Here is a 16,377-nt window from a genome sequence, read left to right as displayed (position 1 = left end):
TTATGTACATGTGTTTTTTTATTTTTAATAAATTTGCAAAGATTTCAAACAAACTTCTTTCACATTGTCATTATGGGGTATTGTTTGTAGAATTTTGAGGAAAATAATGAATTTTGGAATAAGGCTGTAACATAACAAAATGTGAAGTGAAGCGCTGTGAATACTTTCCGGATGCACTGTATGCATGCCAGCTGCTTGGGGTGATCTAATTCATCTGTATTGATTGGCAAAATGCACTTACCCTGATCTCCACAGTGCTGTACTGTAAAAAGATGAACACCAATAAATCAGTGGCTATTTACTTTAAGCAAAGAACATACTTCACAAGCACCCCAGTTAGAGTTTACTGTAGTCTATCCAGGGTGCCGCCCATTGACAATGTGTGAACCCTACTGTGACGAAGTGTTCACAGTGGTATTTATAGACTGCATACAATATATGGGCAGATTGATTGTCTCTAAAATCAATTTTGAATACTTCTGGCTAGGAAGTTACAATAACATTATACACTGTATCTGAGGTGGTGTGAACTGAGTATGAAATCATATAAAATAAAGAGTAAGGGTAGGCTTACAAAACAAAATATTTTACATATTGGTATGCCACATCACAGTGACAAAATAGTAATGTAATTAAGAGCCTACTAATCAAAGAATTTCAATCATCGTAGCAAACTGCGGCTGCTCCTACCACAGAGTACTCTGAGATGGAATAAATAAATAATGTGCTAATATTAGGCTACATAACCTAACATCATCATCATCATCATCATAGTAATGTATTTTTTAATAATCATATTTAAATGCAAGATTATGCCATGCAGTATGATCAGAAATTATTATTATCATTATTGTTATGTTATATAGGTAGGTCTGTAGTCTAATACTAGCGCAAATACACCTGATCATGTTTGTACATTGGAACAACGAAAACACAATGCAAATACAATACGTTGGTTGTTAATGCCAGTATTTATCCAATACAAAATGTAAATATATAAAACAATATATTTTACTTATATTCCACTGTTTCGTGATGAAGACTTTACAGCCGATCACCTGCTTGCATAACATTTCCAGCATTATCTTTTCCCAGTTTCTTGTTTAAAATAATTTCAACCTGTCACAAACTCTCTGATGTATGATTGGCTTGTCTTTAGGAGGCAGGACATACACTCACCTAAAGGATAATTAGGAACACCATACTAATACTGTGTTTGACCCCCTTTCGCCTTCAGAACTGCCTTAATTCTACGTGGCATTGATTCAACAAGGTGCTGAAAGCATTCTTTAGAAATGTTGGCCCATAATGATAGGATAGCATCTTGCAGTTGATGGAGATTTGTGGGATGCACATCCAGGGCACGAAGCTCCCGTTCCACCACATCACAAAGATGCTCTATTGGGTTGAGATCTGGTGACTGTGGGGGCCAGTTTAGTACAGTGAACTCATTGTCATGTTCAAGAAACCAATTTGAAATGATTCGACCTTTGTGACATGGTGCATTATCCTGCTGGAAGTAGCCATCAGAGGATGGGTACATGGTGGTCATAAAGGGATGGACATGGTCAGAAACAATGCTCAGGTAGGCCGTGGCATTTAAACGATGCCCAATTGGCACTAAGGGGCCTAAAGTGTGCCAAGAAAACATCCCCCACACCATTACACCACCACCACCAGCCTGCACAGTGGTAACAAGGCATGATAGATCCATGTTCTCATTCTGTTTACGCCAAATTCTGACTCTACCATCTGAATGTCTCAACAGAAATCGAGACTCATCAGACCAGGCAACATTTTTCCAGTATTCAACTGTCCAATTTTGGTGAGCTTGTGCAAATTGTAGCCTCTTTTTCCTATTTGTAGTGGAGATGAGTGGTACCCGGTGGGGTCTTCTGCTGTTGTAGCCCATCCGGCTCAAGGTTGTACGTGTTGTAGCTTCACAAATGCTTTGCTGCATACCTCAGTTGTAACGAGTGGTTATTTCAGTCAAAGTTGCTCTTCTATCAGCTTGAATCAGTAGGCCCATTCTCCTCTGACCTCTAGCATCAACAAGGCATTTTCGCCCACAGGACTGCCGCATACTGGATGTTTTTCCCTTTTCACACCATTCTTTGTAAACCCTAGAAATGGTTGTGCGTGAAAATCCCAGTAACTGAGCAGATTGTGAAATACTCAGACCGGCCCGTCTGGCACCAACAACCATGCCACGCTCAAAATTGCTTAAATCACCTTTCTTTCCCATTCAGACATTCAGTTTGGAGTTCAGGAGATTGTCTTGACCAGGACCACACCCCTAAATGCATTGAAGCAACTGCCATGTGATTGGTTGGTTAGATAATTGCATTAATGAGAAATTGAACAGGTGTTCCTAATAATCCTTTAGGTGAGTGTATATGAAGATCCTGATCGAGTATTTATTTCAGAATTCCAGCGCTCTGGGCTGTCACTGTGCTTATGCCTTAACTTTAGTTTCACTAGTGAGACTTCATTGAACAGTGACACCAGCAAGTCTATTGTAGGCTGTAGTGTAGCCTATAGCCTAACTTTACCACTTATGGAGGAAAATACTCACACAGGCACCATTTAACTTTAATTTACAGACCATGTCACAGGGCTTTTATAAATTATAAATGGGCCATAGTTTGGATACCCCAGCTATAGAGTTTTCCAAACAGTATTCATTTGCACACCTGTGCCCATAACCAAACTACAGGAGATAAAGATTTCCCTCCTACCCCTGTCCCTGACTCTGAGTCTGGGTCATCCAACTTTGCAGATTGCCCTCATGTGTTTAATTGTTTGCCTAAATACACCTCAGTTCCCCAACTTCTCATCCCTTGTGCGTTTATCCCAGCAGGAACATACCCCTCTGATGAGGGTTAGTTGTTGACTGTTGGACTTTTGCAACTCCTATATGGTTGTAAAATCTGTTTGCTCTTGAAATGTTTCCGCCCCTCCATCTACACAATAAGGCTTGTGGATTGACATTGATAATAGCAGCTGTTGTCGGCAATATCGATTCACTTATCCTTTAAATGCCCTGTGAATATGAAGCTGTGTCCTTGCATGTGGTGATATAAAGTACCCACTGTGGATCTTTTCCCTTACCAAGGCCAGGATGGGGGCAAAATCTTTGCTAAGAGAGATGATCCGGAATCGCACTGGAGTAATAGAAGAAAAAGGAAAAGTCAGATGACGATAAACGGTGTGATGGTGTTCATACAAGTCTTGCTTGTTACTGGTTGGTGTGGAATTAGCTGTTTTCCCCACTTGGCAGCTGCTCTCAAACAGCAGCTCACTGTGTAGATAATGAAAACATATTTATTCTTTTGATATTGAGGTAGGCGAGTATGAGTTAAATTGGTTCGGTATTTTGCCATTATACAAAGGTGGCACCATCTCTTCTTGTGAGGAGAAGTTGCTGGCATCTTTAATCCACACGAGCTGGGTTGAACGAGTATTGCAGACTGGTACAGCAACATCTCACATCTTCAGAGGAAGAGGAAGAGGGAGGGAAGGACAGAGGGAGCACCTTTCTGTCCTGGTTTGTAGATGGGTTTGTCCGTCTGGATGATCATAAGCTTTTTTGTCTTTTTGAACATGAAGAGAGAGCGCTGTTTGTGGCTGAATGTGTGCCCGCGCATTTCCACTTCAATGTTCCCTGTGGTATCCTCTTCCACCAGAGGCGCCTGTAGGAGAGAAAGGAGCGGATCAGGGCATGGGAGGATGCTGGTCAGTGTTCCCTCACAACCCTGCAAAAGCACACTTTCACTTCCTGCTCTTGGAAGGGATCACCACAGAAACAGGTCTAATCTTATATATATATAATTTTCTTATATATTTTCTAGTGTGAATGGGATAAGAATGACATTGCTGAACACTATACTGGTCACCCGCTGAACATCACAGGCTACACTGAGATGTCATTCATGTTTTTAAGTGGTAGTCACAAGGGCCTAGGAGAAAATATTTGTAGGCTTCATTCAGAGTGTCTTTGTCTGGCATGAGTTAATATAATGAACCTACTACAAAACAATAAAACTAGGACTAAGAGATTTGTATACAATTAAGAATAAAACCGATATGTACAGTTTAATGTTTGAAGTCATCTATTTCTGCAACCAGGCTAAACAAATGTAAAAGTCAGTTGACACTGTTGTAGTGATAGCTGGATTTTCAATGGTCTTATAAGCCAAGTACATTTAACCTTTGGATAAAAATTACCTCTTGTTAAGAAGGAATATTTCTGTAGGTATCTGTTTCCTCATGAGACAGCTTTAAAGTCCTGCAGCTCTCTCCCTGCCTCGCCGCCTCACTGACAGCCTGACTGAGTGACCAATGGAGCAGCAGCGGCCTGCCTAGTTTCAGTGCCCACCTGAAAATACACACAGCCGGTGAACATTGCCTCTGTGCTCGTGTCCAGCAGTGTCCTCTTTTCCTGCTCAGAGGAATGGCATGGAGGAGGCTGCCACAGAGCTTGGCTTGGGAGCCTCCACTGATCACTGCAGGGAAGGTCACAATATAGACCCTAACGGGGCAAAACACAACACACACTGTAGTAATGAGCCACTGCCATGAACTCATGGCTCAAACTAACGCTGGAATAAAACGTGTGGCCAGTAGACAGTTCTTTTCACCAGCTCCTCAGTCCTGAAGATATGTATTCTAAAAAGCAGTCAGCTCTGATGATTTAATATAACATGAGTGATGAGGTGAAAAGAGACGATCTTAAAACCACACAACGTGAGATGAGGCGCATAGAAATGACCCCCTGTTCTGACTGCACACATATGTATAATATTAATGGCTTTTGCAATAAAATTACAGAGGTTTATAAAACAAGATCCTTTGTTTTGTAGTGTTTTTAGAAGGTAAGCAGCATCATACGGTAAAACTGATATGCCAAACCCCCACTCAATAGTGATATTACCAAATATCACAAAATATTTTTAATGGCGATACAAAAATTCTGATATCAGCCCCAGCTTACATCCGTGTTTTGCAATGATTAGCCCCGTGATTTTCCATACTTGCCCTAAGTGAGTGCAGTGCAAATCTGGCAAATGACGGAAACGTTTGTCTGACTTTAATTTGATATAAGAGATCAATTGTTCACTGGAGCTCTGAAGGCAGAAAACAATCTGCTTTTTTAAATTGATGTTTGTCAAATTTGTATCATTATCATTACTGTTAGTATTGTTAATAATTATCAAAGTTTCTAGCAGAGCCAAAGTTGAACCATTTCTGTTTACATGACTCGATCACTCTAACAGTGAAGGAATGTGGAATAGCAAAGCACACTTTTGGAGAAGAACACCAACAGAGGGGGCATGTTAAATTCTATTTGCTCTTCTGGGGATTTGTTTTCAGTACCACTAGTGACCGATTGGTTTTCAGTTTATGCAGAATGAGATCACTTATATTTCTGGGCCCTAGTGGAGGAGACAGACACTAAATGGTATCTTTGCATGCAGGGTCTTTCAGTTTTGTGAGTCAGCAGGCAGGCATACTTATGGTTTCTCAACTGCCTGGCACAGCAGAATACAGCTGAGCAGCAACCACTTCCACATGGTACAATCCAGGGAAGGCCAAAGCGAGAGAGGTGAGGAGTCTCAAGTGTTGCTCTCCCTTCTGGACAGACACAGAGTGGACTGTGACACAACTTGTTTGAGCTATACATGTCCCTCCCATCCCCCAACCCCCGCCTCCTGATTTCTAGTCAGTCCTGCCCTTTGTTGATGGTAAAATAATCTGCAGCATTGAGGCTATTGACCTGCACTATCAGTGTATCCCTTCTGTTTTTTCCCTTCATTTTTCTCAGTGAAGGAGAGGTCACTTAACACTTATGTATTTGAGAAAGTATGTGGGTTTACACGTGTGTGTCTGCATGAATGTAGTATTTAGATATTAGGTATTTACACAACACCAACATTGATAGAAGCTTCTGATAGCAGAATGGCCCTGAACTAATTAGCATAAGCTGTGCACATAGTGATCCATAGCTTAATTATTCACACAGAGCTTACTGAACTATCAACTTTTCTTTTCTTTTTTTTTTCTTAGACAGTTTCAGTAGTTGAGCAAAGTGACCACAGTAAGCGCAGGCATGTCAAAGCCAGCTCTATGACCAGTGTTGGGGGTATGCGTTACTAAGTAACATTACAATAATGCAATTATTTTTTGTAGTAACGATTAATGCAATGCGTTATGATTCCAAAAGGAGTAATACTATTACAGTTACTGCATTACATATTGTAACGATATGGCCCTTTCGTTTGCCTTCGTTATTGGAGTTCGTCACTAACGGCGGGAATAATGGAGAGGATGCAGGTTCAACACGAACAATAGGAGCCGTATTGAGCGCAGTGTCACTGCAGGCTGGAGCGACATTCCTCAATACGCTGCCCGCTCCACTCACGGCCCTAAGTGTCCCTCACCTCACTGAGGAAATACTTCTCTTTCAGCAGCGAGATGTGTGCTGGACTTGTAGACAGACAGGGAAGAGATCAGCTACATTTTGTCGGAGGATATAATCTCAAGTGCCGTGTGGGTTCACAAAGAAATTACAGTTTTATTAGCAGCATGGAGTGAAAACCACGTACAGAAACAATCACTGCTTACAGTTAATATCAGAGTGAATTAAAAACTTGGATTTTACAGGACCGGTGCAGTGCTGTGACTAGTTAAAAATAAACTGAAGGATAATAATCGGATCGTAGCAGATGATTTTTTAAATATTTTATTAACTGCACGGTGCATCAGGCTGTTATCCTTGAATGGTGTGCAGGTCTGTATAACAGCCCCGCAGAGACAATTAGTATGAAGGCGAACACGATTTAGTTAACTTGTGTCCATTTACAAGTTAATTAATTAATTAAAACATTAAGGACTGGTTTAATAAATGCATCCATAAGTCCATAAACGCCATGACTGAAACGTGCACACTTTAGTTAAATTATAACCTGCTATATTGTAGCTGGATGATTAATCGTGAAATGTGTGTATTTTGTTTCAACTGTAACTTGCCTTGGTTATGGACGTCTACGTCGTAAATTAAAAATATTACAAAAATTGTCATTTGCAGTTACAAATCTGTAAGGGAGTCAAGTTGAGCCATTTAAAATACATATAAAATAGCACATATCTTGATGATTATTACAATAATAACAATATTAATAATAATAAGCAAATATTTATTTTATTGTTGCACATGGAAACGTTTTCTTATGGTAACATAATGCTTGTCTGAATATAATGTCTATACATGTTTAGCTCTTCCTAATATCTCTTAACAGAAACGTGTATTTATTATGCTGTCTTCAATCATCTAAAGCATAAAGAATACAATAGCCACAAAAGTCCTTCCATGTCAGGCTGTATCGCTCGTAGTGTTGCTTTCTGTCTTTGTTTTTAAAATGAAACACAAACCAAACCCACAGTCGCTCTGCTCTACCCACAACAGGGGATGGACTTCCGACAATGGCCTGGTTTTCCTCTGGCTTTATTAAAACAAGAAAAGATAACAGTATGTTTCTGTCATTATTCGACTGCTTGTGTTGGTGTAAATTTGTAATTGTTTAGTGAGGTCATGCAACGTTTGGGGTGCAATGCAATGTAATCTAAAAACAAAGTAACTAATTACTTTCCCCATAAGTATTTAGTTACTTTTTATATGAGTAAAGAGTACAATGTAATTTATTACTTTTTGTGAGAAACAACCCCAACACTGTCTATGACACAAAAGACCCCTTGGCAAGAGATTTAAGATGGAAGAATTTAGGAGAAACATCAAACTAGACAATCATTTTCTAAACAAGTTGTAGTAGAATCCCACCACACCTCCACCTCCACTAAAGGCTCAGGATCTTATATTTTTATATACAACAAAAAAGGATGATGATCTAATATTTGATCTGAACAGGCATCACATCCACAGAATAAGTGCTGGGAAACGGTGCTAATGTGCTCATGCTTCGGAGTTTCCAGTGGTAGATTAGCAAGCGATAACTGGTCTGCTCAAGCCAGAATGGAATTGATTATAGAAGATGACCAGATTCTATGGGTTGCAGCAGGGTGGTTCTAGTTGGTCAAGTGGAGAGCAGTTCAAGCAGCACAGGAAGTGACATCACAGACCACAGCAGACTGTTGGTGGCCTGGAATAGCACACTGAGTGCAGAGCAGGTGGGGATGATTGCTGAAAGGAGAGCGAGACACAGAGAGAGAGAGAGAGAGAGAGACAAAGAGAGTCACAAACAGGTATCACCCTGACTGATTCAAGGCAGACCTCTGGTTTGAAGTTGCCAACTGATGGTGGGGGCCACAACAGTGAGTCTGTTATAGGAGAAGGTGACCACTCACATTGTCGAAGGGCCCAGTTTAAAAGCTCAAACAGTAGGCTGGTGGAAGCTACAGCTTTGGCCTGCTTGGTCAATGTCTCCTTGTAATGCCCGCTTGTTGTGATATGATTTCCCCAAAGGGCTCCCATGGTGGCCCATCCCACATAAGAAGAGATGCTGATTAAATCACTCACCCTTTTAACAGTTTTGAATTTCGGCCAACATGAGGGCGAAGAGGAACGTTGAATGTCATTCAACATTAGGGTGGTCCTCCCCCATAAAAATATTTAATATTTAAGACCTGAAATGCACGATTCATTTCAGAGTTAAAAATCTCCATGAAATCAGACAGATTTTGACTGAAACATATATTTGATTCACAACCACACATCGCTATGGTACATGTCCAATGAGAAATCACACATCAACTGACATTATTGCAGGCAAACTAGACGTGGTTTCTGGTGCTTGTCAGTCAAAGAGATCTATTTTGGTGGAGCTCTGTAACTGAAACTGGTGAGGATGAGGACACATTCGATTCGTGCGCCTGCTAGAAATACGCGTCTTCATTGGAAATTAGCTGTTTCTGCCGCTGATGTAGGAGTTTCTAGGTGAATGCAAGTCTCCTGTTGTGACACCCAAATTCATCAATAACATCTCCATACATTAGTTTGAGATCCTTATACAGGTGCACCCGGCCCAAAGTCTTTCTTCTGTTATAGTGGAGTGCCAAAATATGTTCCTAGTAGTTTTAGCTCACTGAAAGAATGCTCCCCTGTTGCCGACATAACTGGTATGGTATGGTATAGTGTCACAGACATGACAGAGGCTCATTTATATAATGTATCACTGTGTGGGTTTAATTTGTTATCACTAATTACTTGATTATCACTACTATTTATATTGATTTATTGGTTTGTGTTATTATGGTTTCTTTTGCTTCTACTGTGCTTGAAGTGCCTGAGGTGTGTGATTTGAATCCTGAGCAGGGAGCTCCGCCCGTTATTTTTATTTTATTTTATTGTCCTGGGTCCGAGGGGTGGGGGCATGGCACCGTGCCACTTCCCCCCTAAATACGCCACTGGGTACCATTATAGCATTCTACTATGGTCTAGAGTCCTGTGACGGGGGAGTGGGGCGTAAGTGACTTACTTTTATGAACTGCCGTGCTCTGTGAGAATGACTTGTCTGGGAGGATGATCTTGCAGGTGTACTGGGTGAGGTGTTCCGGCACAATACTCAGGCTGAGGGTGCACAACTTGCCATTGGTCTCGCTGATGTTTGCCTTGTCCTTGTAGTCAGGATGGGGCTTGGTGTTGGGCAGGGTGCTGCCCATCACTTTGGCATGCTCGCTGAATTCACAGTTGTGTTGTAGGGAGGAGTCCGGGAGCTGAAACTTACAGTCGAGCCTCAGGTTGCCTTGTTTGGTGAGGCAGAAGTCAAGGTCGGTCACATTCTGGGCTGTAGAGAGCACTGCGAAACACAGACGGCATCACACAGCAAGAACAGCAAACCCACGTGGCGAGAACATGCTGTGCTATTATTAAAAGTGGACCCAAACCATGCCAGGAAAATGCCTCCCCACAGCATAAGAGCCTCCGGACCCCCTCACCGTAGGAGTCCAGCAGTCAGGCCTGTGGCGTTCTCTTGGTGTCGCCACACATGCACTCGCCCACTTGTCAAGAATATGGTGAAGGATGACTGATCTGACCATATCACTTTTAACCACATCTCTGTAGACCAGTGCCTATGGTTTGTGCAGCACTGAACTCTCAAATGTGCAATTGTCTTTGTAATGAGGGGTTTATGCACTGCAGCCCTACTAATATCCCACTATGTGTAGTTCTGCTCTGACTGCTCTTGCTGACACGTGATCACATCCTGCATTGACATTCTCACTCACCTGGGAAACAGTTGCTGTTCTGTTTTTCCCTTACATATCACAGTAATGCACGAGCATCTAAATGCTGATGTAACTTTAATCACTGTTCCTATCTTTGTGACTGAAGCTCCTGCCATTCGTGCCCCAATAATGACCCCTCTTTCAAAGTCACCTAGATCCTTTGCTCTTGCCATCTTGATACAAAATCGAGGTCAACTGGGCCTGCTCAGCATTTTTATAAATGCCACAGAGCATGATGTGTGAGAAACTAGAGAAACAAGGATAACTGGCGTCTGCCAAGAAATTAAAAATAAATCAAAGTGCAGTTGAACGGCAAACCCAGGTGCATCGGCTACCTCTGGTGGTGATTCTATGAAGTTCACGGGGGAGAACATCAAAGTCCGAGACAGCTTTGGGATGCGGTGTGACTGTGCTATATGTATGGGGGGGCCAAACAGGCCATAATACATTGGATTGTGTGCATACTATATTGGTTCATAACTTCACATGCACATTAGATCGGTCTGCATGCACAGCGTGTACTGAAAAACATACACATTAAAGTTAACATGCATACGTCACTGCGCATACAGTTCATTATGAGTAAGGTGCTTAGGAAGGTCAACATGTTCATGCAAGCGCAATCAATACCTATACATAAAATCTTGTAAAAATAAAAAAAACATGATTACTGTTCTAGATTATTTTATACTACCTTGGAATGTTTCATTTTGTTTTTATGGATTATCTGTAAAATAATAATAATAATAATAATAATAATAATAATAATAATAAAATGTATACAATATAAATTATGCAAATTATCACCAATGAAGCTTCAAACCTTCGTTCGGTAATATGTTCCGAACCTTCAGAGCAGGAACGGACTGGGAGCAAAAACTTTGACTCATTTTGCGATCCGTGGTGAGGGGCTGGCGAAGTGCGGTCCAGGGGGATACATGTGATCAATACATTTAAAAATAATCAGAAAAAATCTATGCTATAACACTGCTACCTAGTTCTGCAGCATCAATTATCAAGTTGGGTAATTAGCTAGTAAGTTAAAATCAGCAAATGGGATTTGGCAACTGTAGCTTGGTCTACATAGACTTTTTTAAACCTGCAAAATGTGTAATAAATATCAGTCAGGACCTTTGATGACAGACAGACTTCAGATGGCACATAAGAAAGTTTTCAAACGAGAGGCCATTCGCCCCATCGTGCTCGTTTGATGTCCATTAATAACTAAGTGATCCAAGGATCCTATCTAGTCTATTTTTAAATGTTCCCTAATTCTGGAATAGGGTGCTGCTATGACTAAGCCTGGGGCAAGAATCTGTAAACCACTTATGTAATTGAAAAAACTTGATCAGGAAATACAGGTCAACTTGATTATTTTACAATATAATTAATGTAGGCTAATGAACAGGTAGATATTTATGGTAATGCGAGAACTACATACAGACCTAGTATGCAAGCAATTATGTATAATACATCATAGGTGATAAATATTTATAATTCACAACATTGTGTACATAAAGTTCTAATGCATGTATAACCTCCTCAGGAGCTCTAATGAAGTATATTGGTGGATCATTATCAGCTCAACCAAATACCATGTTTGTTCGTACATGTGTGTGCTTGTCTAGCTTAGGCTAGAAACGACCCTGCATTGTAAAGATAGGTACAGTATGTAATGTAACATCATGCAGCAAGTTAAACGATGTATATATTTGCAATAACTCATGTAGTAAGTAGATATATCAAAGATCCTCTACCTTTAGATACAGGATCTTTGGATATATTGTGCAATAGCTCAAGCAAGCAGTGGATGCATCAAATATGCTCTATCTTTAGATCCTAATCCTAGTCCTGGGGATCCCCTGTCCTGCTGGTTTTTGATCCCACTGCACTCTCAATTGATTAATTGAACTCATTGGTTATTGGGTCCCCGGGAGCAGGGTTTGGAAACAATTAAAAAGCGGATCTTTGGATATATTGTGCAGTAACTCGTCCTTCTCCAGCAGGCGGAGTCCGACTGGGAGAAACACTGCTGTGCTGCCCAGCGGTGGGACGGCAGAGGCGCAGGCAGGCTGTCGGATCACAAGCAGCAGCCATAGAGGGAGCGGTGGCTGACGGTGCCCATCGTCCCGTCATAGCTCTGGCTGGCTGATGGGATCTTACCTGATAGGAGGAGAGCTAGGGCGACAGGGAGATACATCCTTCTGGCTGATATCAGAGAGAAAGGGTTTAACTTTTTGTATATGCTCATATCAATTATAAATGACGGTACCGGGATTACATCATTGACACACACTTTCCGACATGAATGACTCCCATGGTAGATTTTTGCAATACATATCATGTATTCGGGGACTGTGCGTCGGCTTTGCAAGGTTTTACCCACTGGGTGATGCCGTGGTGTCGCTGGCTCGTTTGGCTGCAGCTCCGCCTGGGCCGGACCCGTCTCTCCTGCCAAACCGGCCTCAGGCACTTACTGTTCCGATCTCACAACCCAAACGCAACGCCACAGCTTTTTACAATTTTAATTATATGGCCGCTCTCAATGCGAGGTGTGCGTTTATCTTGGGAAGACAAGTTGCGCAGTTATTATTATCCAGATGTCTTGTCACTTCTCTCAGAATAGTTTCATTGTCCCAGTTTTTAGATTTCCCCTGTTAACACTCTCTAAAAACTATTACAGGGTTAAAAACAGAGGCGTGTGTATGTGATCAATCGCATGAATAATGGAATATTTTAATTATATTTGTTAACCTTCAACGCTAACTATATGTATATTATTAATAGAGTACTGGTAATACTATAGAGGCTTTACCGACGGCAGAAATACATCACTACCTTGAAAACGTGAAGTGATAATACAACCCCTACCTGATCCATTACTTAGTGTCGGGACAGTGTCGTTTATTAAAGTGATCCCAGACAAAATAATTTGCCGCACAGTGTTATTGATTTGTGATTAAATTATTTAGCAACATTACAGGTTATACAGATAAAAAACTAACATGGATCCCAGAGAGTTGTATCCGTGTATATATTATATATTATATATATATATTAGTTGTTCTTAGAAACTACATATATATGCTATGGATTTCATACTATGCTAAGTGGCTACAAGGTGCACATTTAAACACACATGCATTTAATAACACAAAGCAGTTTAATTCTCTTCACAATAAGCCAAACTATCTCGGACACTTAAGATATACAGTGTTAATCGGATCATCATACAGTGAGACGTAATACACGTTTATTTATTTTTTAAACACGATCATCAAACAAATAACTAGATTAAACGGGAGCACATACATCGAAATTAACACTTAATTTTCTAACAAAAAGTGATGTAATTTGTTTTTTACATGCATTTTTCAATGTGTCCCGGTATCTACTTTTGAATACCCGGTCACCCTATAACACCATCTGTTAAAACCTTTCAGCCCAAAGTTTATTGCACTTTAATGTTTAAAATATTTCAGCCTCCAGATTTAAACACTAAATCCCCCAACGCCGAGTGTCCCAGGATGCGTGATCTTTCGTGTCTCACAGAGGCTTCCCAGGGCCGCTGCACCTCCGACCGTGAGTGGAGACGCCGGCCGCAGAGTGTAGCTCCCGGCCCGGCCCGGCCCGGCCCAGCGGCGGCGCACCTGGACGCGTCCGGCGACGTGGAAGTGCCGTTTAAAGATGCGCGCTTGGTCCGCGTTTGCCTTACACCGGGCCCGCTCGTGTAGCGCAGATGTCCGCAGCTCTGCGCGGGTCTGCGGGACTCTGCAAATGTGCGCAAAACTGCGGAAATCTGCGCTACAAGAACGACACGAGTAATATAAAACGCCTATACACACTTGATTACCAGAAGGCAAAACGTTGATACAAATGAAGCACAACTGGCCTACAGAATAAGAACCAGAACAAATGTAAAACGAGGCACGGATGTGCTTCATAACAAAAATGAAAGAAAACTAAAAATGAAAGAAAACTGCTTATTTTATTGTCCACTGGCCAATGGGTCGGTGCGTTTGGGCGTTTGAGTCCTGGAAAAATCAGAGAAAACTGAGCAAGCAAGAATATGCTTGAAAATATAGCCTACACGACGTTGATGTGGACGATACGCATGTGAAGATGCTTCCCTAAACATCCAATAAGCAATTAAGTACATATTTTATTTTTAAAAGGCTAAACATTATTTACTTGTTCTGAAGCGTTGCAGTGCCGTACTAACCTGTTCCTTTCGCCTTTCAAACCAATTGCTTTTCATTTTCATGCGTTTGTCTAATCGTTAAGCGGTAAAAACGACCAGGACTTTTCATGTAATGTAATGTAATTCAATTAAATCTCGCTTTCAAGATTGCCGATGTATTATGACTAAACAGTTTCATTTGTAGCCGCTCTTACCGTATTGTTGGATTTCCCGGTGTGCTGTGTGCGGGGCGAGCACTTAGTTGCGTTTGCTGGCTCTGAAAGCTTTCTGACGCCCCCTCCCTCTAATCACAGGGGTCCGGGGTGCAATAATAACTCATAATGCGCTGCGGATGATATCCTCTCACTGACTGGACGATTGACTGCATGTTAGTCAGTCTTTCCTTGGAAGCTGCAATCATGTAGTGAATGTTGCATCCTTCACTCCCGAGAGACAGGCAACTCTACTTCTATGTCAAAACCGTAACTGTTCGTGTTACAATAGCTAATACTATTGCAGTTAATTATCTTCCAACATTTTGTAAGCGAAATCACATATGAGAACATGCATTTGCTACGATTTGCATGTGCAATAGTTCACATTGTGTTTTTTTGTCTTACAAAAGTATTATAATGCAACCTCTATTGTGAATTATTACTATTGCGGCCCTTATTACAACGTGAACTTGTTAGATGCGTCTATTTTATTTTTAAAAATATCAAATAAGCCTCTCTGCTACACTCTCCTCTTCTTTTCATAATAAAAACACCATCAACATCAACAAAACACTTTAAAAAGAAGCGTCTGTATTGCCGGGATTATGGTCAGAGGTGGGGTTGGCGGTGCACTGGCTCCGGAGCGGAGCAGGAGCTGGCATTGCTGCAGCCGGAGCGGGCCTCATGGAGTCCAGTTTTCTTGAATTAACAAAATATACACTCACCTAAAGGATTATTAGGAACACCTGTTCAATTTCTCATTAATGCAATTATCTAACCAACCAATCACATGGCAGTTACTTCAATGCATTTAGGGGTGTGGTCCTGGTCAAGACAATCTCCTGAACTCCAAACTGAATGTCTGAATGGGAAAGAAAGGTGATTTAAGCAATTTTGAGCGTGGCATGGTTGTTGGTGCCAGACGGGCCAGTCTGAGTATTTCACAATCTGCTCAGTTACTGGGATTTTCACGCACAACCATTTTTAGGGTTTACAAAGAATGGTGTGAAAAGGGAAACACATCCAGTATGCGGCAGTCCTGTGGGTGAAAATGCCTTGTTGATGCTAGAGGTCAGAGGAGAATGGGCCGACTGATTCAAGCTGATAGAAGAGCAACTTTGACTGAAATAACCACTCGTTACAACCGAGGTATGCAGCAAAGCATTTGTGAAGCCACAACACGTACAACCTTGAGGCGGATGGGCTACAACAGCAGAAGACCCCACCGGGTACCACTCATCTCCACTACAAATAGGAAAAAGAGGCTACAATTTGCACAAGCTCATCAAAATTGGACAGTTGAAGACTGGAAAAATGTTGCCTGGTCTGATGAGTCTCGATTTCTGTTGAGACATTCAGATGGTAGAGTCAGAATTTGGCGTAAACCGAATGAGAACATGGATCCATCATGCCTTGTTACCACTGTGCAGGCTGCTGGTGGTGGTGTAATGGTGTGGGGGATGTTTTCTTGGCACACTTTAGGCCCCTTAGTGCCAATTGGGCATCGTTTAAATGCCACGGCCTACCTGAGCATTGTTTCTGACCATGTCCATCCCTTTATGACCACCATGTACCCATCCTCTGATGGCTACTTCCAGCAGGATAATGCACCATGTCACAAAGGTCCAATCATTTCAAATTGGTTTCTTGAACATGACAATGAGTTCACTGTACTAAACTGGCCCCCACAGTCACCAGATCTCAACCCAATAGAGCATCTTTGGGATGTGGTGGAACGGG

General features: G+C 41.5%; 1 long non-coding RNA gene across 1 annotated transcript; it reads right to left on the bottom strand.

Annotated features, from left to right (window-relative positions):
- Positions 1-2,948: 2,948 nt before the first annotated feature.
- Positions 2,949-4,450, bottom strand: LOC136754618 (uncharacterized). The gene is made up of 3 exons (XR_010817580.1): positions 4,379-4,450; positions 3,536-3,692; positions 2,949-3,164 (listed from the first exon to the last, which is right to left on the bottom strand). It is a non-coding gene; the product is annotated as an uncharacterized LOC136754618 (long non-coding RNA).
- Positions 4,451-16,377: the final 11,927 nt, after the last annotated feature.

Source organism: Amia ocellicauda, chromosome 1 (genome assembly GCF_036373705.1).
Source record: "Amia ocellicauda isolate fAmiCal2 chromosome 1, fAmiCal2.hap1, whole genome shotgun sequence".
Lineage (NCBI taxonomy): Eukaryota > Metazoa > Chordata > Actinopteri > Amiiformes > Amiidae > Amia > Amia ocellicauda.
Note: the sequence above shows the minus strand (reverse complement) of the source record. Positions and strands in the feature narration are given on the sequence as shown.